This window comes from Python bivittatus, unplaced genomic scaffold (genome assembly GCF_059951505.1).
Source record: "Python bivittatus isolate LINGU-HERP-01145 unplaced genomic scaffold, Pbiv_v1 ctg000300_np1212, whole genome shotgun sequence".
NCBI classification, from domain to species: Eukaryota; Metazoa; Chordata; class Lepidosauria; order Squamata; family Pythonidae; genus Python; species Python bivittatus.
Window position 1 is genome coordinate 149,094 of NW_028277064.1, and position 22,987 is coordinate 172,080.

General features: G+C 41.8%; 1 pseudogene across 1 annotated transcript; it reads left to right on the top strand.

The window, feature by feature from the left end:
- The first annotated feature begins 4,287 nt into the window (after nt 1-4,287).
- LOC148215669 (peptidyl-prolyl cis-trans isomerase A-like) lies at nt 4,288-20,062 on the top strand (annotated as a pseudogene). Its single transcript, XR_015796573.1, has 6 exons — nt 4,288-4,798; nt 9,436-9,466; nt 10,046-10,134; nt 15,608-15,704; nt 17,405-17,474; nt 19,765-20,062. The product of XR_015796573.1 is annotated as a peptidyl-prolyl cis-trans isomerase A-like (transcript).
- The last annotated feature ends 2,925 nt before the right edge of the window (nt 20,063-22,987 follow it).

Sequence of the window (22,987 nt, forward strand, 5' to 3'; positions counted from 1 at the left end):
CTTTTCTACTTTTCTTTTCCTCTTTGTTTTCTTAATATTAGTTCTTGTTAGTTTTTATGGGTTTTTTTCCCGCAAAACTTAATAAAGTTATTATTTAAAAAAAGGAGTCACTGAAGGATTGTGAAAGGGCGTTGAGGAAGGCATGAAGATGTGTCACAAAGCTATTTCACTTTTTTCTATTTATAAACAATGTTTCACAGTAGATAATTACCAGTTTCAACTATTACATATGCAAAGAGCCACAACCATCAATCATGTGATTATTAGAAAGTCATCTTTGTGCCACTCTTCATACTAGCAAACTGCACAAGATAATTACAGATGGTGATGATCTAATCTGCCTTGTACATCTTCAACTCTGCAGCTGCCTAGCTTTGCCAAGGGCAAGAGAGGTGAAAAGAGGATGCCCCTTCTTCAGAAGATACACAGTTGGCTAAAGAAGAAATGGGCTGAAAACTATTTGCAAATCAGAGTGTAAATAAAGGAACAATTACTTTTTAAAAATGATGACATGTATCACCCCAATCCAGCAAGGCATATAGTGCTTATAGCCATGGATGATGGCTACAGAAACCTCCTGGACATCAAAGCATCCATCAGCTGGGTCATTAAGCAGAATGATCACAGTTAGAATTTAAGGCCTACATCGAAATAGCAGAAGAAGTCTCTTCTGTTATTACAGATGTAGATAAGAGCTCTAATTACACCAGACCAAGTCATGCCTATCTAAAATAGATAAATGCTCTAACATTGATAATCTGCCTGGATTCACATCCAGTTGGTCTGTTTCTGCCTTGCTAGCTAGGACTTTTGATTCTCTCTCCCACCACCTATTGAGCATTAGGCCTGAATTATGGTGATCTCTACCCTTTAGAAGAAGACATTACTGGCACACAGCAGGATTCATAACAAGCTACAACGATATCAAAATGTGATGGAATGGAATTATGAAGGGCGGGCACAGAGAGAAATATTTTCTTAGCTCCCATGCTCCTCCGGCGAGCTAAGAAAATGTTTCTCTCTCTGAGCCTGGCCTTCATAATTCCATTCCATCACACAAAAGTTGGCTTGATCTGATGAGTCCTCCCAATGTATGAGAGCCACTGAATTATGGTGGTAACAGGGTTGGCATGGCACTAGGGAGATCCAGGTTCAAATCCTTGGATCACTTTGGGCCAGTCCCTCGCTGTCAGCCCAATCTACTCCATAAGGTTGTTGTGGTGTGAAAAATGGGAAGAGAAAGCATTATGTGTGCAGTGTTGAGCTCTTGAATGAAAGGCAGGCTATAAATCTAATAAATGAATAAAGTAAGAGCATGTGTACCATGTCATCATTGTTCAGATGGCACGATTATGTAATCTGTGTCATGGCATTTGATGTCGTCATATAAGTCACATGATGTAATGATGCATTTATTGTCACTGCTGTCCCCTGCCTCTCTGTGGATGTCCATGGTGGCATGAAATTGACTCTCCCCATTCCCAGTCCCACTTTTTACCTCAGTTCCCAGCGTCTTTGGGGTCATGATGTAAGAAAACTCAGGCGCTGGGGAAGAACAGGGAATATTTGATCAATGAAGGGCAGATGCACATTTCTTCCTTGAGGCCATCTTTAGAGAAAAACCCTTTAATAGCAGGACCACTCCAGGCTGTCTGTTTCACAGGCTGGAAATGCAGTGAAGGTGATATCATGGGGACACCACAGAAAAAAAGATGTTGCCAGGGCATGTTGTGCTGTGATGAGGTGCAATGGGACACGGTCTCACATCCATATTCTACTTTTCCCTTGAAAAGTTTGGACCAACATATAGGTTGTATGATTTTAATACTGTCCCATTTTCAACTCAATGCAATAAAAGTAAGCCATCTCATAGCCCCTTTGACTGACTGATTGATTATGTGCTATGAAGTCCATGTTGATTTCTTAGCCACCACACAGATCAGGGGTCCCCAAACTCTTCAGCTCATTGACCACTTCATGAAGTTTCAGATTGTTCATTGACCCCCAAACGTTTATTATATGAAAATAATTTGATAAATTCTACTTTAACTAATAGTACCATGAATAACAACAACAACAGAGACAACTCAAGGCCACTCTCATAGGTGGCAGACTATCCAACCCTGGGTAACACTGTCTCACTGCTAGCCACCTCACCTTCAGGACTAGGGACTGGTGTGGAGCTCTGCAGAGACTCCAAAAGATTGTCCACAATCAACCTTCCATCACAATATACAGTACCTTCTCCAGGATGATCTGTCCCTACCCTGGCCCTTCGGGTTTTCCAATGGTGCACCCATCACTGCTATAATTGAGTCCTTCCACTTGCTCCTCTCCTTCTCTTTCCTTCCCCTTTCCCAGCATTACAGTCTTCTCAGGAGACATGGCACCTTAAGGGCTAACACATATGAATATGCTTTTCTGGCTTAGGATCCAGTCCATCCTGTGCAGGAAGTATTTTTCTGATGGTTGAGGGGAGCTTACAAAATGCATACAATGATGGTTGAGGGGAGCTTATAGAATGAGAACGTCCAACGTTATACAATCATCACTATGATAATGTATATTATCTATTAAATTATATTATACTATATTTCATTAATGTGGAAAGGCTTCATACTGCCACAGTGATGGTTGGATTACCCTAGAAATGTCTAATGTGGAAGCCTTCACATCAAGTACAGGCAGAGGCAATCACATTATCAACATCAACTCTTCTCAAAGCAGTTGTTCCCGATAGGCTAGGCAAGTTATTTCCAATTAGTTTCTGCAGGGTGAGATTCAGTGTCAACCTAGCCCAGAAAACAGGTTCATTCAGTAATCCATTATGACCTCAGACATAATAACCCTAATATCCTGATGCTGGGCAAGGAACAGGAAGAAGAGTTCACTCTCCTGATTTGCATTTAGAACAACAGCAATACAAGCAATCTGGGGCAGTGTAAAGCCATTGCTGTGACAACATAAACCTGTTCCATGTTAATTATACCACAGCACAACATCGGGGCAACACTAAGCGCAGGGGTGTGGAAGCCCTCATAGAAAATACAAACAGTGGCAATCACTTGACTGGCACGGGCTTTCCTCATGCAGAGATTAGTGATCTTGAACAAGTTGGTGGGACTGGTCTCTCGAGCATGAATTCGACCTTCAATTCAGTCTCTGAACTTTACCGTGAAAAGACCACAATTTGAGGTTATCCACTCAAGCAATTTATAGCCTCACCCAGCCATTGCTGGGGCAGTATAAAGCAAGTAGAAAGCCGCTAGTGTGATTCATATGACCCATTTGTGTGTTGTCATGGCTTGTTGTGCAAGAGTCATGTTGCGTTTGTGTCTGGATGCTGGTTTTCTTCTGAAGAATACCCAGTGTTTGGAATGGATATTCCACACTTTTATCATTGCAGTGAGGGGGGAAAAAACAAAAAAACGGTTTCTACAATGTTGAAAGGACACCCACCCTTCTAGTATACAATAGTTTAGAAACAAGTGTTTTACATTTAATAGATTCCACATGCCGATTAATGTTCATTTATGTTTTAAAGCTATTGTTTTCTTGCTCAGTCACGTTTGTTCAATTTAGGCAGCCCTCTAAATTCCTTAAATAAAATAATATAAATAAATACGGTACATCCAAGAATCTTTGCTGCTGAAAAAGCTAAACATTTGGGCTGCATTTGTACTTTATCTATTACATTTCCCATTGCTGGAGCATCTAACTGATCTTAAGAAACTATATACTGTATAGTGAACTGACTTCAGTGCTAATAATTTAAAGGTATAGCATGGCATGAATATCTAGATCTATTTGCAGAGGGAGCTTTGAGAAGAGTTGCAAATGTTTATGCCTCCCCTTCCCTTCCCTTCCTTTCCTCTCCTTCCCCTCCCTCCCTCCCTCCTTCCTTCCTCTTCTTCTTCCTCCTCCTCCTTTCCTTCTTCTCCCTCCCTCCCTCCTTCCTTACTTCCTGCCTCCCTCCCTTCTCCCCCTTCCCCTCCCTCCTCCTCCTCCTTCTCCTCCCCCTCCTCCTCCCTCCCTCCTTACTTCCTCCCTCCCTCCCTTCTTCCCCTTCCCTCCCTCCCTCCTTTCTTCTTCCTCCTTTCCTTCTTCTTCCTCCCTTCCTCCCTTCCTTACTTCCTCCCTCCCTTCTTCCCCCTCCCTCCCTTCCTTCTTCTTCCTTTCCTTCTTCTTCCTCCCTCCCTCCCTCCCTCCCTTCTTCCTCCTTTCCTTCTTCCTCCCTCCCTCCCTCCTTCCTTCCTCCCTCCCACCCATCCCTCCACGATAGAGCAATCCGAGCGCCCGCTGCGAAAGCGAAAGCAGAGCCGCCCGACCAGCCGCGGGATCGGCCGGAGCGCGGCCGGCCTCGGGGGGCGCTGTGGAGGCGGCGGCGGCGGCGCTGCTTAAAAGGCCGTTCCCGCTCCCGGCCTCGCCATTCCAGCTTTGTCCGTGCGCGCGTGGCCGGTCCTTCGCCCTCCGCCTTGCCCGCTCGGAGCTCTCGCTGCGCCGCCGCCTCCTCCTCCTCCTCCTCGCCTCTGCGCTTCCCGCCGCCGCCATCATGCTGGCGCTCCGCTCGGCGAGCCGCCTGCCGCCGCTGCTGCTGGGGCCGCCTGCGCCGCGAGGCCGGCTGGGCGCCGCGGCCGGGCGGGAGCTGCTGCGGGGCCGCCCGGCCGCCTCCGAGGGCGCCCGCAGCCCCGGCACCGGCTGCCGCGCTTGCAGCGGCGGCCCAGGCGCCGCGGGGAACCCGCTGGTCTTCCTGGAGGTGGGCGCCGACAACCAGCCGCTCGGGCGCGTGGTGCTGGAGGTGAGCCGGGCTGCTCGGGCTGGGGGAGGCGCCCTCTGCGGCGCCAAGGTGCCCTTGGAGGGGGGAGCGGGCAGGGCTGCCCTGCCCTGCCCTGCCCTGCCCTGCCCTGCCCTGGCCGGCTCGGGGCCCGTCGGGACTCCGGGCGCCCCGCTCCCACCCCTTGGCGCCAGCGAGGTGGCGACGGGGCGCTGCTGTTCGCCTGGCCTCCTGGGGGTGCCAAGGTGGCTGGCGTGGGGGTCTCCTCCTTTATTCCCACCCCCACCCCCCCAGCTCAGTGAGAGCGGCCCTGAGCTTGCCCTGAACAGATGGCAGCATGCGCTGCTTCTGGTCGTATTTGCATGATTTCCAGCTCACCTTTTGTCTTGAAATCACACGCGGGGAGGATCTCTTCTCACTTGAGCAGCCATCCTGCGGGGGAGATCGGGCCACGGAGGGGCAGCTCACGAGTCCCCGAGGACATGCGGAGGCTTGATCCTTTGCTGAGTGGGGTCCAATAAACTGCTCCGCCATGCTGTCCGTGTCCTTGAAAGGCTTAATTCTAGCCAGGTGAGGGGTGGGCCCGGTTGCCCTTTGGACAGGGGGGCATCAGGAGGCCCCAGTGCTGTAGGCTGGGCTGAGGAGTTAAAAATCATCTCAGAATAAGATGCTAGTAGTAAAGGAGGCGCTTTTTCTGGTGCATTTTGCCCTTTGAAGTAACACCTTCAAAAGCCTTACGCATCATGGTCGTGTCTGTGAAGTTGCCAGGAAAGTTTCTTTGCACCAAGAAACACCATGGATGGGAATTGCACCCATGCTTTTCTTCTTCTGTTTCTGCAACCTAAGACTTTCAGCAGGTTCTGGCTTTTCCCCCTCTTGTAAATGAGCAAAATTGGCAAAATAGCCTGATCTCTGCCAGGTACCCTCTTACGCATGTGTTTTGGTACCAGTTGGTACAGTCAGGTTGTTTGGTCCCTGTCCTTCCCTCTCCAGCCCATAATGCCAGCACCAAGCAGGCCTTCTGTATCTTTACAACTGGCAGACATTCAGCAAATGGCTCCCCCCCCCCCATCTCCCTGCAGAGAAAAGTTCACACTGTTACTTCAAAGGGCAAAATGCACCAGAAAAAAGAAGTCAATAGTTCAATAGTAGAGTGAATTTCCTCCATGCTTGTTTTATTTCTGGCTTAAGGGGATCTGCTTTTTAATTACCTTCTTATTCCTCTGATGCATGGTTTTCTTAGGAGTTTACCAGCTGTGACCTTGAACATGTACTCTTGTCTTACTATTTTTTGGGAATCTGTTCTATTGCTTTCAATGAGTGCTGGTGCTGATTACATTTTCCCAACAAAATAAAGCAGTCCTGATTTTGCGGCAAAGCATTCAGTCCTGGAAGAGGAGTTAGGATTCTTCTTTTCCCCCAGAGTATAGTACAGGATGCACAACAACTGTAAAACCAACCCTTGGACATTATGGGTGGATTCTTAATCCATTTATGTATCAATTCCCCCATCCTATTTAAAGTTTAGAGGGAATTTAGAGGAGGAGGTATCAACCCATAGTTGATACCTCCTCCTGCATTAATCCTTGAAATGTAAATAGTTGGAGAAAGCTAACCTTACTGCATTCCAGAAGAAAAGCTAAGTTCTGATCTCCATGAAATGCTGATTTACACAAGGACCTCCTAGGTAGGGAAGTTCTCACAGTGATGCTTCTAGTGGACAAAAATTATTTCCTGTCGAACAGCAAGGCTCCTTTCTAGCTGGCTCTGTTCAGGCTGTTCCTTCCACGTTTAAAAAGTGTGTACTGTATAAAGGCATTCTTCAGTGAGATTTTTTTCAGATTACTTTTCACCCCTACCCTGCATGATAGTTCAGAAGTCATGCAGAACTCCATTGAACTGTTCCCAACTTGGAGGGGCGGGGGGTGTTGTCTCTTCTATTCCCTGTTTCTGGGATTTGATTTTTATCTATGGAATATATCCTCTGAGATGAGAAACTTCAACTCGTTTCTGAGATCTACAGGAACGGATTCTGCTTTCTGTCTTTCTCCGTTGCCTTTCTAGCCAGATTCCTCCATCTTGTCCAGATCTGTCCCATTACTCAGATTCTCTGTTTCTTTCTCTTCTGCACAGGGCCGTTTGTGGGATTAGAGGAATAAAAGCAATGTTGTGTTGCTGCAATGCCAGCCCCGCCCCTTTTGTGTGTGCACGTGATAGATGCACGTACGAAACAAGCAGAACTTGTATCCCAGTGTCAGGATGGTGATCTTGTCACTTCACCTCCTTGCTGTGGCCACCTTGACTTGTATGTCTTTGTGCTTTCAGAGAGATCCACTAGCAGGCCTGTAACCTCATTTCTCCTCTTGGTCATAGCCAGCAGAATGAGATAAAATTAGTTCTTTGAACTAAATTCAGTTCTTGTGCAACACTTTAAAGAAAGCTTGAAAAACCCATTTGAAATTTTAAAAATTTTAAAAATCTGGTTTGTTTGGTTTTTTTAAATCCTCAATTCCTGGCCCCCTAGATCCCCTAAGTTGTGAAATAGCTTCTGTTCTGGGTTGATTTTAAATAGCTCATTTAGCTACATGCATGTACACTCACAACATGGTATGCCAGGATTATTCGTAGATACGCCAAGATATTCTTGGGATTTTTTTTCGCACGTTCAGTTGCATGAGATTCTTCTGAATGTTGGTCACGTCACGCATAAGGGAATTTCTGGGATGTTACTTGGCTGAATCATTATGATGTAATGTATTCACATGTAAATACTTGCAGGATCACTCCCATCAGCCATGTGCATTGTGCCTTATTTATATTTCAAATGTGGTCACCTCTCATATCACTAGGAAGTGACTTATGTCATAAACGGACCCAGTGACACATTCAAATGGTTGTGAATAACCATCTAGAAAATGCCACATGATGTTAAGCTGAGCAAGAATGTTTAATTCAATTTATTTGTCTAAAACTTTTATATCGCTGTCCAACTTACATACATCACTTTGGATGGCTTAACAACAAATTCACAAGAAAACAATACAGTGGTACCTCGGGTCACGAACTTAATTCGTTCCGTGACCCGAATTGGCCGCGACCCGAATCAAATTTTCCCATAAGGTTCAATGAAAATACGGTTAATCCGTTCTGACCCCTACAAATTTGGTCGCCAACCAATTTTGGTTGCGACCCGAATCAAATTTTCCCATAAGGTTCAATGTAATTACGGTTAATCCATTTTGAACCATATGTATTTTTTTTTTTTAAACCACAAAAATATGACACAAAGTACAGTACGAAGAGAGAGAACGCTAACCTTGCTCGACGCGACTTCTGGCGTGGGGACAGGAAGGCGGGTGGGGAGGCGGTTATTGGTTGGAGGGAGAGTCCCCCTCCCTACAGGAAGCCACGGCCACGTGTCACGGGAGGGAAAATGGCCGCGGATCCTGTTCGTCACCCGATGCGGAGGGAAGCAAAATTTTGCGAACGGTGCTGTTCGTGACCCGAACTGGTCGTGAACAGAAGCGTTCGTGACCCGAGGTACCACTGTATAAGGAAACCTCTATAAACAAAATGAAAGACAAAATTAAAAGAATCACAATACAGTAACCGAGGTACTGTATAACAAGCTCACAGAAATGTTCAAAATGATTTGGAAGAAAGTTGTGTAAGCCAAGGCAGAGTTTGGGATAGGCTTTAGACACCCAAAAACACAGCAGCTGCCCAAACACACTGAAAACATGCAGGAAAATTGAAGTTGTGAAATGCTGAACTGTGGAATTTGTTTGCCCTTTCAGGACTCATGGAGGTTGTCTCATCGGGGGTGCTTCTGTTGTTTGAGTTGAAATATGAGGCATCACTTTGTGGCTTGTTTTTAATATGCCTGAAGGTGTTAGATAATGGGAAAGTTGGTGTGTGTGTGTGTCTGGTTTCCATTGGTGATGGTTTGATTGTTCTGGATTAGCTTAAAAGGTTAAGTGCTATGTAGGAATCGTTGATGTGCGAAGGGAGGAATTCTTGCAAGGCTGTGATTGGATACTCGTCATTAAGAAATGCAGAAGTGCTTATTTTCTGTACCAAGGGAGAAAAATGTGAGAAGCCTTAGGTGTTGAGTTCTAATCCCAGAGTTTATTATTAAACTCAAAACGCCCGATTTCTGATTTCGAAGGCACGTTCTCTTCAGGCGTAGAACGCTTTCGGTATGTTGAAACAGCCAGTCTCCAATCTGAAATGTTTGCACGTCTCTGTGTGTGTAATCCTTCCCTCTCCCACAATGGTTGTGTAAGTGCTAAGTGCTTCCCCCTAATCAGTTGCATTTTATTGCAGACATGGTCGCTATATGAACAATGTCATTACCCTAATTGGATAGGAAGCTCTAGACTCTGAAAATTTTCTGGCAGCCTTCTTGGGTTCTGTAGGATTTCATTTGTAGCGGCTTAATTTGTGGCAGAGTAAGGCTTAAGTGTGCAATGAATGCAGTGTTTAAAAGAGGTTCGCTTAGAGATTGAATTGACTTGTGATTTGAGAATATGCTCAGAATTGGATTGATTCCACAATCTCCTATTAAATTGCTATGATTCTGCAGTTTCTTTATTTCTGAAATAAGGGTATATATTTCATGAGACTAATGTGTGTTTTTGCACTCTCTTTTCTTCTAACAGCTAAAAGCTGATGTGGTGCCAAAGACAGCAGGTAAGAAAATCCTTAATTATGTTTTTAAGATTTGCTCAGAGATCATCTCGGCAAGAAAATGCTTTTAAATAATGGATTAATGCTTCCAGTTGCAGGAACGGAATTTTCTTTGCTTCATTTCACTTATTTGTAGCGTAGTTTTCGTGCAGTTTTCTCTAGCTGTGTATAGATTTGTGTGTGTGTGTGGGGGGGGGGGGGAATGTATGAATGAATATGTTTACTCTGTTCTAAATACCACTTTAATACAAGTAGTCCTTGTCTAGCAACCACAATTGGGACCAACAACTTGGTTGTTAAGTGAAGCAGTCACTAAGTGAAATGGTGGCTGTGGTTATGATCTTACTTCACCTTCCTTTGCTTTACAGACCTGCAAAGGACATAAATGTGAGGACTAGTCGCAAAGTTACTTTTTCATAACTGTTGTAACTGCAAATGGCCACTAAACAAGGCAGTCGCTAAACAAGGAATACCTGTAGTTGTTTTTCATGGTTTCTGTAGCCTTTACAATGTACTACCTGCATTATCACATCATACAGGTTGTTTTCTTAGTAACAAGAGTTGCTTTTTTTCTCCCCCCAGAAAATTTCAGAGCCTTATGCACTGGAGAAAAGGGTTTTGGGTACAAAGGGTCCACCTTCCACTGAGTGATACCTTCTTTCATGTGCCAGGTAATAAAACCCCAGGTTTCTGCTTCATGAGGTTATTATGAAGAAGACAAGTGAGTTTTTATAATAGGGTGAAAGGTAGCTTTTCTACTTAGCACATTAATGGGGAACTTGGTGCTCAATAGGAAGGAAAAAGCCTGAGATAACCTGTCATTTACCAAGGTTGGAACTGGATGTAGAGGAAAAGGTGTCTTCTCCATGTCCAGTTCTCCCCTTACCAGCCACAAATAAATGTAATGTGATTTTCAAAGATGCATTTCCTCATGGACCAGTTACATGGACTGTATCCTGTCCTTAAGGACTTCTTGAAGAAGAAACAAAATTAGTGAACTTCATTGGCCTGAAGAAAGATTCTTCACTCCTTGGGGATGCTGTAACCTTTACACATTGGTGGCCTTTCACACATTAGAACCAATTATAGCAGTGCAATTGGCAATCTGTAGAAATTTGAGGCTTACAGTACTTAAAAAAAGAAAGAAATAGGCATACATGAATTATGCTGCTGTAGATGTTTGCAAAATTCATGATTATTTAACATTGATTTGGTGAAGCCTTAAATAAAGCAGCTGAGCTTTTGGGTGATGTCAGGTTTAGTCCTCTGGTGAAAGAACTTGCTTTCTCACTAAGGGGTTGATTAGGAAACTCAGCACTGATGATGAATTTTACTCATTTATTAGAGGTACAGCCACATTTCCTCCAGGAGCTAAAGGCAGTGTATATAGTTCTGTTCTCTGCTGTTTTGTACTTGTGGGATTTCTGGGAGGAAGATGGTGAATAAGTTTGATTCATGATTGAATGTAGACTTGAGTCTTGATGTCTCTGTATGCCTAAGCCAGCGTTCTTGCAATGAGCCTTATGTAGTTAGATGGATGAGGGGTAATGTCTTTTCCTGGGATTGCAAGTCTGTCTTCCATCCCTGTAGTACAATTTTTATAGTTTTATTGGATTGCAAGTAGCCTTTACGCTAACACACCCATGTGTTCCTAAGCTTTAAAATCCAAGGGCCTGCACAGAGCTAGCAAGTACAAAGAGAAGAGAAAAACGAGTAAACCTTAAGAAGTGCATGGTTTTATTTATTTCTTTTATTTATATTTCACATTTAGATACCACCCATCTCAAAAAGTGACTCTGGGCAGTTAAATTGATTTTGAGTCATATAAATTTTAGGGAGGGTGCTGATGGGCAGCAAGTTTTTCTTTTTGTGGTAGTTGAGTTGCTCTAATTTGCTTATGAAGATGAACCACAAAGGCGTTTTATTTTCAAAAGTGAGAAGACATGTTTCCAAATAGGAAAAGGTGGCTCATACAAAGTTAAAACCTGCACAACCACTCTTCTAATGAGTGGATAATTGTGACATTCAGTTTCCTTATGGAAGCTCTGGGTTTCAATTAGGTTGCGATGAGAGCGTGTAGAGATTGACAGCTAGAAAGTACATGGCAAAAACTGTTTCTTAGTTCTCAAAGCTTATTGCCCTTTTATTTTTTCTGATCTTGGTCTGGGGATATACCTGGGTACTGGAGTTAGAGTTTCTACTTATCTTCCCCACAAATGTGAAATCTCTCCTTTGATGTATGTTTTGTCTGAGAAATCCATTCTCTTCTGAAGTTTTCCAGGGCTTGCATAGAAGTGGGAGATGGTTGAGGATTCCCTCTACCACAACTTCCTTGGTCCTCTCAACTGTTCACTCTCCCTTCATATATTTGTTGTGTGAAGAAAAGGGCTGAAATTTCAGCTCTGCTGTTGTTGTTGTTCAGTCGTTAAGTCGTGTCCGACTCTTCGTGGCCCCATGAACCACATCGCGCCAGGCCTTCCTGTCCTTCACTGCCTCCCTGAGTTTGCTCAGTTTCATGCTCATTGCTTCAGTGATGCTATCTAACCATCTCATCCTCTGCCGTCCCCTTCTCCTTTGGCCTTCAATCTTTCCCAGCATCAGGGTCTTTTCCAAAGAGTCCTCTCTTCGCATTAGGTGACCAAAGTATCTGAGCTTGAGCTTCATTATCAATCCTTCCAATGAGCAATCAGGGTTGATTTCCTTTAAGAATGACTGGTTTGACCTCCTAGCAGTCCAGGGGACTCTTAAGAGTCTTCTCCAGCACCACAGTTCACAGCTCTGCTACCACATCCCCAAAAGGCCTCCTGTATCTGCCCTTGAAGGTGGTAGATTTCCACATTCCCCCCTGCCCCCAACCCTTCAAGCATTGCTCACCTCTGTGAGGGGCGTGTTTGTGTGCATGTCAAAGAAAAGAATACTTTCTGTATACAGATGTAGTCAGTTTTGTAGTGCTTAATGTAAGAATAAGAGCTTAGATGCTTCATAAATAACCTCACCTGTGAACCTTCTGCTTCTGTCATCATCAGTGGTCCAGTGAAAATGTATGATGCATCGAACATTCTGTATAAGTTTGAATTCTATTCTTAGGCTTTCTAAATAGCATTGTCATCTGAACTATTGCTACTTAAAAGTAGGTTGTATTCAGGTGTGCATTATAAAGAGCTGTAGTAAGAATGCCTATCATTCCACAATTAAAATGTAAGCTGTGGGTGACAAAGCTAATTAATATAATTAAAGGTACAGGTCGTTGATCTGTCAGTCCTGCTAAATGATAGGTGTGCTCCAGGCATGTTCAGGAGGAACTTAGGTTTGGAAATGAGATGTATAAATCTTGCATGTAATGCATTAAGTTGCTCTCCTGGACTTTGAAGCCATTCCTATGCAGTCCAGACTTCCCGAAATTTGTTGTGTGGGATGTCAACTCCCATAAACCTTATTCACCAAGCCAGTGGACACACTAGTTCTGAAGTACAGATGCTTGATTACAAATCCTTCTGGAGAGGTCCACGTTGGGAAAGAAATGTCTAATGGGTTAAACGTCCTTCAATTTGATATTCTTCAACCATTCCAAAATTCTCACTGAATTGCTGAGCCCTCCCAAAAGCCAGTGAATTGTACATTTCAGGGCGTTCAAAAAAAGGAAATTATAAAATGTATGGGGAGTACTGCATCATCATCATAATTGGAATATGCATTGACTCAAATCTAGCTGTTCACATTCCTGTCTCCACTTCTGGAGGGCCATCAGTTGAAATCATTGCACATCCCCCTTGCAGATACATTGAAGCAGCGTATGAAAAAGTGTCAGTGCTACCCAGTGCTGAATTCTTCATAGACACAAGAAGAAGACTTGAATGTGGTCTCAAAACCTTTATCTTCTTGTCTGGTTTTTTTCTTGATCCTTTGCTTCAGTATGGTAACATAATGTTGTGACTGTGCCTTACCTGTACCAGCAGAAACCAATAAATCAGGCTGGCTGGGGAATTCTGAGAGTTGAAGTCCACCCGTCTTAAAGTTGCTAAGGTTGAGGAACCCTGCAATAAATGATCTCATGATATTTAATGGGTTTAGGTAATTAGTTGGGTGGGGGGAAAGTAAGCAAGGAATGCTTTGTCATATGGCTGTCATATCCAGTTCCACCCTCTGGATTGTCCAAGTGGACCTTTTTGTAGCAATGTGACAGAATATGACTCATGTAACAGGTCTGTGCTGTTTGGTTGCCTTTCCTAAAATGCATAACGTGATTTAAATGAGCGAAGAGCCTACAAGGATGAAAGACACAGAGATGTTGCATAAATTTAAACAATATGTTTAGCAAGGTGAACAGAACACATCAGTGGGATGGTCCCTGACCATCCCCTCAGTGTTAACAGCAAAATTAAATAGACTAGCTAAGCTTGTATGTTCATTAAAATGCCTTTAATATCCAGCTCTTTTTTCATAATTCTAACCAACTCAACAATGAGAAAAAAGGAAGTTTCTAGGTTTTCTGTTGCTCTTATGCTAGATTGATCACTGTGAAGTAATGGTATGTATCGTTTTCAGTTCTGAATAGTTTGTCTTTTATCAAATAGCTGGATTTCTTTCCCATCAATTCCTGCCACTCTTTTTATTGCAGGTAAACATGATAGCACTAATTATTTTTTTCCCACTTGATGTGGCCTTCAGTTCAGATATTGCCACTGAAGGTGGTGTACTTCTGGTCTTAAAGGCCACCCATGTTGCCTTGAATCCAAAACATATCAAAACTATATCCTTTTTTAATGAAAAATGTACTGCTGTACTATAACTGACAAAAGGACATCGCATACTGTTTTGGCAGTTCTTAGCATGATTCTCAAAGGCAATGGTTTGCAAACACTGCAGTACCATGACTCCCTGGAATGATAAATGATTTTATATGACCTTCCCCTATAAATAAAACTTTGATGGATCTCTGCAGCATTCAGACATGAGTTGAACTATGGATTCATGGGCTCTCGTGTGCCTTCTGTCTACTTATAAGGCCAAGATAGGTCCTGGATTTACTGAGGAACTAGAACTGGAAAGTTTGATGGCTAGAAACATGGGGAAGGAAGATGCGTCTGAATTCAACAAAGGCATTATTGGCCCTGTGTTGTGCAACATTGACAGTGAACAAACCAAATTTCTCTGCCAGAAATGATCCTTTGACTCACAAGCTCAAGTAGAAGGCCTTTTGGCAGTTTGATATCCTCATGTTCCTAATTCTTTCATGTATAAAATCTCTTTCAATTGGTCCCTGCATATTCTACATTTCTAATCTCTCAAGTGATAGTGGCTACCTCTTGTCTGCCACGAACATGGCAGGATCCTTGGAAGTTCGAGACCAATTTTTTCACACAACTTTCACAGAACTAATCTTTATTAGGGCTAATTCTCTTTTGTTTGAAGTACTGTAGGCAGGTAGTAATTTTCCTCTTCCTAAAGAAGAAAACCCTTCCTGGCTGCCTACAAGTTAATTACTCTAAAATCTCTTTTTAGGAAGATTGTAGAGCATAAGATGGTTCCAAAATATTAGTGCATGTAACTGCTTTTGCTTCCGCCACATTGGTTACCAATTCACTTTGGGTATAATTCAAGGTGCTAGTAGGACCTTTGAATCCATAAACAGCTCATGATTAAAGTACATAAAATTAAAGTACATAAATGAGTACCAGTACTCTTGTGAGCCTTTCTGGCTTGAAACAAGAGATAAGCATGTTTCTCCTTGAGTTCCAAGCTCCTCTGAAACCAGGCTAGCAACTGCACAAAAGTGGGCCTTTTTAGTCTTTGATTCCATTTTCTGGAATTACTTATTCCTGAGGGTTTTCTACCTGTCTATATTCAGGCAAAGGATGAAGCTTTCCCCACTGGTTTGTAACTGATTCCCATCTTCCTGACTTAAGCCTTACACGAATATAGTGTAAGCCATTTTTTTTAAATCATGGCTTAACATGTAATTTCTGTTTTTTAGAAAAGTGGGATAAACATTTTTAAATTAATCAGTTACTTAGTTGCACAGTGAATCTTATTCAGCAAATCTGTTGTTATAAAGATGATCCAATTGCTGCAAGTTTCAGTCTGCTAGGATTGGTATTCTTTAATACATGTATGTAATTTAACAAAAACATTATTTTGTCCCAGGCTGGTGACTTTACAAATCACAATGGTACAGGAGGGAAATCTATATATGGCAGTCGATTTCCTGATGAAAATTTCATCCTTAAACATGTTGGACCTGGTAAGCAAGGTTTCTCTTCCATCATTCTGGATGTTGGCATATGTTTGTTATAGAAGTAGAGCCTCAGAATTGGTTGCATTATTTGGGCAGCCACTTCTGAGACCAATGATATTTTAATAATTATCAAGTTCTGAAAGTGATTCAGTGACTGAATGCACGTGATCCCATCCTAACTTAAAGTGAGCACTAACGTTAAGTCCTACTATTGTGGTTGTGTGTAGAAGCAACACTCAACTTTTTTTCTCCTTTCCAACTTGTTTGATCTGAAACTTGAATCAATGTTAGTCTAGATCAAGGTAGAGGTGAGAATATGAGCCTCAGTCTAGAGTCAGCCGAAGGAAATATTGATGGAAGAATTTGTTGAGGGAAGTGTTGATGGAAGAATTTAGATCGTGCAATGGTTTGGGTTCCCCTTAAGGATCTGTTTTAAAGTTTTCAAGGTTTTCTGGGATCCACTGCTGAGAAGTGGAGGTACTGCACTTGTTAACAAAGCAAAGGTGCATCTTTTGGCACCCTCTCCCCCCAAAAGAACAAGCCCAAAAGTCTTGGCTGTAATTATCCATGCACTGGAATGAATTCCAGTATGAAGTAGCAACTGGACCTCAGTTCAGATTTAAAGCCATAGAGCCCATGGAGAAAGTCAGTTACTATTTCTCAGTTCTCATGGCCTGTTGTAAGGATAAAATGAGGGCAAACCCTTCCCTGTCTAGGCCATCTTGTAGGTTATAACTAAAAGAAACTCTGTGTTTCAATTTATTATACCTGGAATTGTACTTGAAGTCTCCAAGTAGGTCAGTCAGAAGAACAGCAGTTGACTCTCATTTGTCTTTATGCAGCTCATCAGTAGTTACATTTTACTTATTCAATTTACTAGGCTTATTTACTGCTCCAGTTCTTGCTGACTTGAGTGCCTTACAGGCCCATATACATAGTCAGACTTAAAATACTCAAAGAATACAAACAAGCAAAATAAGAGTAACAAATATTAACCCTGGTTATCCATTTGTTTCCAAGTATAGATTAAAGTCCTGTTTGTTCATTTTTAAAATACTAAACTTGGGTATCACAGGTATCTGTTCTCATGTATTAGTACACTTGTGAAGGAAATCCAGCATCACATGTTCACTTTAGCTCCACCAGGAATTGTAAACTATATGATTCTACTTAGATTATACCAGTCAGTCTATTAATATCTAAAATGCTTGGATGAAATCAGCCTTTACCAAATGGGTGCCATCCAACTGTTTTGGATGTTGACTGATGGAAGACTTCATAACTTTGGAAAGGTACCTTGCTGAGAAGTCCTGTGGGTGGGTTTTGCCAAGCAAAATTTGGGAGTTAATATCTTGCTTTACAAAAGGCATCCAGTATAGGCATTGGGGAGATGATTCTAACATTAAAAAAAGAGAAGGGAGGAAGCAGTGCTAGATTCTGGCACTAAGGACAGAAGTGATTAGTCCCTCTTGTGGAGGTTCTCTGAGAAAAGCTACTATCTGATTCTTCCAGCAAATGTTCGTATGTTTAAGCTCTTACAATGGGCTGCATTGTGAATTCTCAGGGAATACCATTCCCTAAGCTTGAATACAAGACCAAGAAAATAAAAAAACCCAAAGAGGAGGCTTCATGCAAAAACTCTCTCCATGAATGACTGTTCTCTGCCTTTGCTGGGTGAAGTTAAATTGCTCTCTTGTCTCTTGCAGGTGTCCTCTCAATGGCCAATGCTGGTCCCAACACAAATGGATCTCAGTTCTTTATTTGCAAAACAGATTGGTAAGCATTGTGGAATGCACATAGGTTGCTCTGTGTGTTCTTAATGTACTCAGTTTTATTGAGGACATTAATTTAATACTAAATTGCCCAGGTTGTGCATCATCCGCCATGGGAAGGAACTAAGGCGTAAAACCTGCTTCCTAAAACCATTAGCTCTACTAATCAGGAAGGTCATGTTCCCATTCTGTTTCATTAGCATTGCTTTTCTGTAAGAGTATTTCTTGCAGCATACAAATATTTTGACTGTAGCATTTACATATTATTTAAATTAATATTCAATCTAGGATTGGATTTTGCCAATTGAAATACAGTCGTAAAATGCAAGAGTGGGAGGGAGGAATCCAAATCAAACCTCCCAGGCAGACACTCTCAGGCTTCTGCTTGAACACATCCAGTGAAGAGCCCAACATCTCTCTAGGTCATTGGTTCCGCTGTTCAGTTTTGCTTTGATCTCAGTGATACTAAACCACAGCTGCAAAAAAGGGAGCAGGATCTTCCTTGCTCTAAAGGGGTGAGCCACTCATATTCTATGCTGACTTTTTGAAATCACCTCACAGTCAAATCAAGTGATGGTCATTCATGCATTCATAGTACAGTCCTGAGTTGATGTGAATCCCCTTTCCACGATACCAACCACTAAAAGAGGACGATGCCAAAGCATCTAAAACTGTGTTCCTCCTATAAAAAGTTGGGTACACACACAGCATAAGCGATAAACGATGACCTGGGGGGGGAAAGTTCAGATCAAGCTTACCAAGAAGAGGCAGAGGGAGAACAGCAGGCAGAACTACATGATTCCATAACTTGGATGTTTTTCTGCCGGCAAGTCTAATAAGCTGAAGGGATGCGTGATGAATCAGTGCGTTACCCAGCTGGAGGGCTTGTCTGTCTTGGACAGACTCATCACACTGCGAGCATAAATATCTTCAATTGCTTGTAGCCTTGGAATGACTCAAGTTCTGGCCTTTTTGTTTTTGATCAGGCTACGTGTTTTGGCGGGATTTGAGCCTTTTGATTTCTTTTTTTAATTATAGTTTGTATTCAAGATAGAGCCTTTTGATTTCTTGGTATTTGAATGCTCAGCTAGGGCTTAGTCAGATACCATTCTGCTGATCACCGATCTCTGGACTTGGGAGCAAGACCTGCCTGGCTCACCAGCCTTTGAGCTTTGTCAACATTCCCACTTTCTGTTGCAATGGCATCACCTCTTATGATCCTGCCCCTCAGTTAGCTTTCCTACCTAAGTTCAGTGTTTCTCCAATTTTTCCAGGGCCATTCTTAATTTTAAAATGCTTTAACTCCTCTTTCTGAAGTAGCCTTTTCCAACCTTCCAGCTATGAAAGTAGTACTTTTGCTTATCTGAGCCATGACGAGATTTTTAGTCTGGCACATCTGGGACATACCAAGTTGGTGAAAGTTATTCTGAAGTGAATGCAGTCAAAGACCATATTTTTTGCCTTCCCATCCTCAACTACTCGATTTTAAAACTCAAAGTCCGTATCAGTTTCTGGCTGTGCTCGGAACGTTTTGTTGAGATAAGATAGACAGATGACCTTCTGTTGTGAATGTGGTGCTGTAGGAAGATCTGAACACTCTACTGAGCCTTCTGCTACAAAAGACCAACTCATGGAGAATAACTCAGTTAATAGCTATAACTATAGTGATTAAATCAACTTCCATCTTCAGAAGCAGTATATCCTGAATCACAGGTCTGGCTAATAGGATTTCTAGATGTATCTAAGCGCAACCTTTGGAAGTTGACTGCTGGATTAAAAATTAATAAGGCCTGCTTAGTAGTTAATAGGAGCTGAAGAACAGTTTCTCAAGGATTTGCTAGCTCTGGAGCAAAGATATGAATTTGCCTGAATCACACTGAATTTAACATTATAAAACTTTTTTAAGGACTCCCTCTAAGGACCTGTTGGGCTGTAAATTGTCAATACATCTTTGCTAGAATTACACTTTTTTAATTTCATTTCCAACCGGCAACTACCTTCTTACCTTGAAGAGGCCTCACATCTGCAGTGTTATTCCAAACCATGTTTTATCACTTTCTTTGCTGGATGATTTCAGATTAAGGCTTATTAATTCTGGCATCCTGCCAAGTGTGGTAAAGCTTTCTTTAACCTGTTCGGAGTTCAGCTTTTATCACATGGAGAATGTTTTTTGAACAGGAAGGGAAATTACTTCGGTTTCTTTTAGGCAGGTCATCTTAAAATGTCCATTTTCAGTATACCTTTACAGGAGTAGCTTCACGGTTCTTCCAATATCATTTTTGTTTGTATTGCAGGCTGGACGGAAAACATGTTGTGTTTGGCCATGTCAAAGAAGGAATGGATGTTGTGAAAAAAATTGAAAGCTTTGGCTCAAAGAGTGGAAAGACTTCAAAGAAGATAGTCATTACTGACTGTGGTCAGCTGTGATCATTCAAGCTGTGACCTCAAGATGTGTTCTCTGAAGAATCAGAGATGCAAAGAAGAATCCTTGCAAACTTTACTTACACATTTCTCAACAACTAAACCTCACAGAGCCCCAATCAGAGACAACAGAAGTACATGAAGAAGTCCAGTTTTCACTTGCCTTTGAACCACCTTGAACCTTTTTAATTTGAACACCCTTGTGTCACATTTTTAATATGCACATTAAATTTTCTGTCCGATACTTGATAACGGAAAATGTGAGAACAATAGCTAGTAGCACTGTATTAAAGGTTATCCTACCATTTGTTGAATTGGTACTTGAATTTTCCCATTTCAAATGAATGTATGATTGTTTGACTGTGTGGGCAGTTAAGTCAAGATGGCTTCGTGGTAGCCTTTCCCCCTTTAAACTTCAAACACAAACTCTTAAGGAACAAGTTCCCTTTCAGTTAATGCTCTTCAGGTTTCTGTGATCTGAAGACTGAAGAACTCTCCAACCTACAGACATGGAATTAATGGATTTCCTATGGCTTTTCTGAATTACTCCTGTGTCTGGATCATAACAAGAATAAAATAACTTGTGTTTGGGCTGCTTAGAATTAGCACCTGTGACATGCTGCTGTTAGAATCTGAATTTAGGAGTATGGCACCAGAACAACCAGAATGTTTTTATTAACTTGCAAAAAGGAAAAAAAGTTAAGTTTGTCTGTTTTAGATGCAACTATGAACTTCTGAAATCAAGCATGAGAGAAAGTTGTATGTACACACTAGTATATCCACTGTCGTAAATGTAGCATGATGGCTGACCTATATTCTCATGGTATATTTCTCATGGTATAATTCTGTATCAGGACCAATGTTAGATTGCATTTTGCTTTAATTAAAAGTAGATTAAATGGCTGGCAGGCTATTGGACACAGATTTAAGATTATAAGGAGGTGAATTGATTTAATTTGATTATTTATGCTCTTTAATTTGCTATACACAATTGAGATAGAAACACTTGAACCCAGAGGGTACTTTGGTTCATATGGTGAGCCATGAATTTAACAACAGATTTACTGTCTTCCCTTTTTTGATTAATTCAGGATACTGTCCTAATTCTCCCCATGTCAGTTTATAGCATAGATGTAGCTTGTATTTAGGGCTGATGACCCACTTAATTGGTACCACTGTCTTTATCTCAGGAATATAAAGATAGGTTCTGAATTCACCAGAATCCTACAATAATGGAATTGCACTCAGTGGTGCAAAATAGGAAAGGATGGATGAAACCGCCTACTCTTATCTGTCCTTGCATATTGGGGTTTATGATCTTTGAATTGTCCACATAAGCAATAATCTTGAATTCTGCTAAAGGCAAGCTGAAAATGTCCATACCGTAGACACTGTTAGTAGCCAATTGCACATCTCTGCGAAGAGGGCAGTTAAACTGGAAGCCATGTATGTTTGTCATTTATCAGCTCCTGAAATGTGATGACCCTTCTGTTGTGTGAATTTATAATTCTCTAATGGCCATGTCACTGAAGGTTGAAAATGCTACAGTGCGTAGAAAAGAGGCAGCCATAGTTTAAACAACAAATGTGGTCAATTGTTCTTGCATTCTTTGAAGTGTTTTGATAGTCTAACTTGTTTGGCTTGTGTTCCGTATCAGTAATAAATGGTATTTTTATAACATGTTTGTTCTAATATATAATATATTAAATAACTTTTATAGGAGAAGATGGTTTATGTCTTTCTTAGGTTAAATGGTAGCAGTTCCTTAGTCCTCTTAAGAAATGCCAAAACAGCTCCTTCTTGCTAGCTTAAGATGGTATGATTTTGTGAACATACTGCCCAAATGTGTCTCAACAGAATTTTTACTCTCCCTTTACTTTTAGGACATGCCGTTCACATTTTCCAGTTGGATGGCTTCCAAATATATCTGAACTGTAATTACCATCATACCTACCCAACATGGCTTGCTTAACTTGGGGAGAGGGGTATTTAACACATCTGGAAGTCCTCACATTGGAGACATCTACTTTAAAATCTTCCTCAACCTGGGAATTGGCCCTTGTTTTTTCCTTCACTAGTGGAATATTGTTTGATTTCTGCAGTGTTCTGGAAGCCATTACTTATTAAGTTAGAATAATGTATTTGGATTAGGCTTTGCTGTCTTAATTAAGGCAGATTTTGGCATGTGTGTATTAAGGCTGGCAGATCCCTGAAAGGATGCTTCACTCCAAACGTTCAAGCAAAATGGCTTATTTGTAACTGTCAAAGTAGCTATGGCACTTTGCTGAAAAAAACTAACTTTTGCTTATGCACAAAAGCCATTTCTGTAAGTCCAAACAGCCTTAATTTGAAGCTTTGTGAATGCTAAACAACTGACCTTCACGAAGTGATTTATGACATCGAAATAACGTACGTTTTAGCAAGGAAGATTGACTGCTCTCAAAACAAACTTAGTAAATATGTGTAATTTAAACCTTATATCTGATTAGTAAGTTGGTTAAGTCTGCCTTTCTGAGCCAGATGATTGTCTGTTATCTTCTGCTCGCTCACTCACTTTATCCCCTTCCAGAACTAAGGAGATGTTTATGAGTTTCATGACCTTTCTAGTTCCTGTTGAGCCCTGAACTGGTGGTGGTGAGACTCTGGTCTGAATGAAATACTGAACTGAGAAAAGCTGCTGGTAGCACTATTGCTTGTGAGATTTTCTCTGGTTATGGGAGCCTAGATGATGTTACCCAAGAGATCACTGAAAAGATAGAAATTCAAACTGGCTAGCTTTCTAAGAAAGGGGACACTAATGTAATTGGAAGACATTTGTGATTTGCTATGGCAACATGTGGAAAGCTTTCGGGTAACAAATAACTCGAGGTCAATCCCTAACTGGACATGTAGCTGCATAGAGAGTCTTCTGGTAAACAGCTTGTGGAGGCCAAGATCCTCTCTGAAACCATATTCCCCTCTGTTGGTACCTCTGAAGGCATCTTGTGCAGAACCCTGTGAAGTCGGTGTTTTCTATTGTCTCTGGGTGCAGACTTTGCAGGGAGTTTTTGAACTCAGTCCCAAATATGCAGAGAATGTGTATGCAACACATACAGC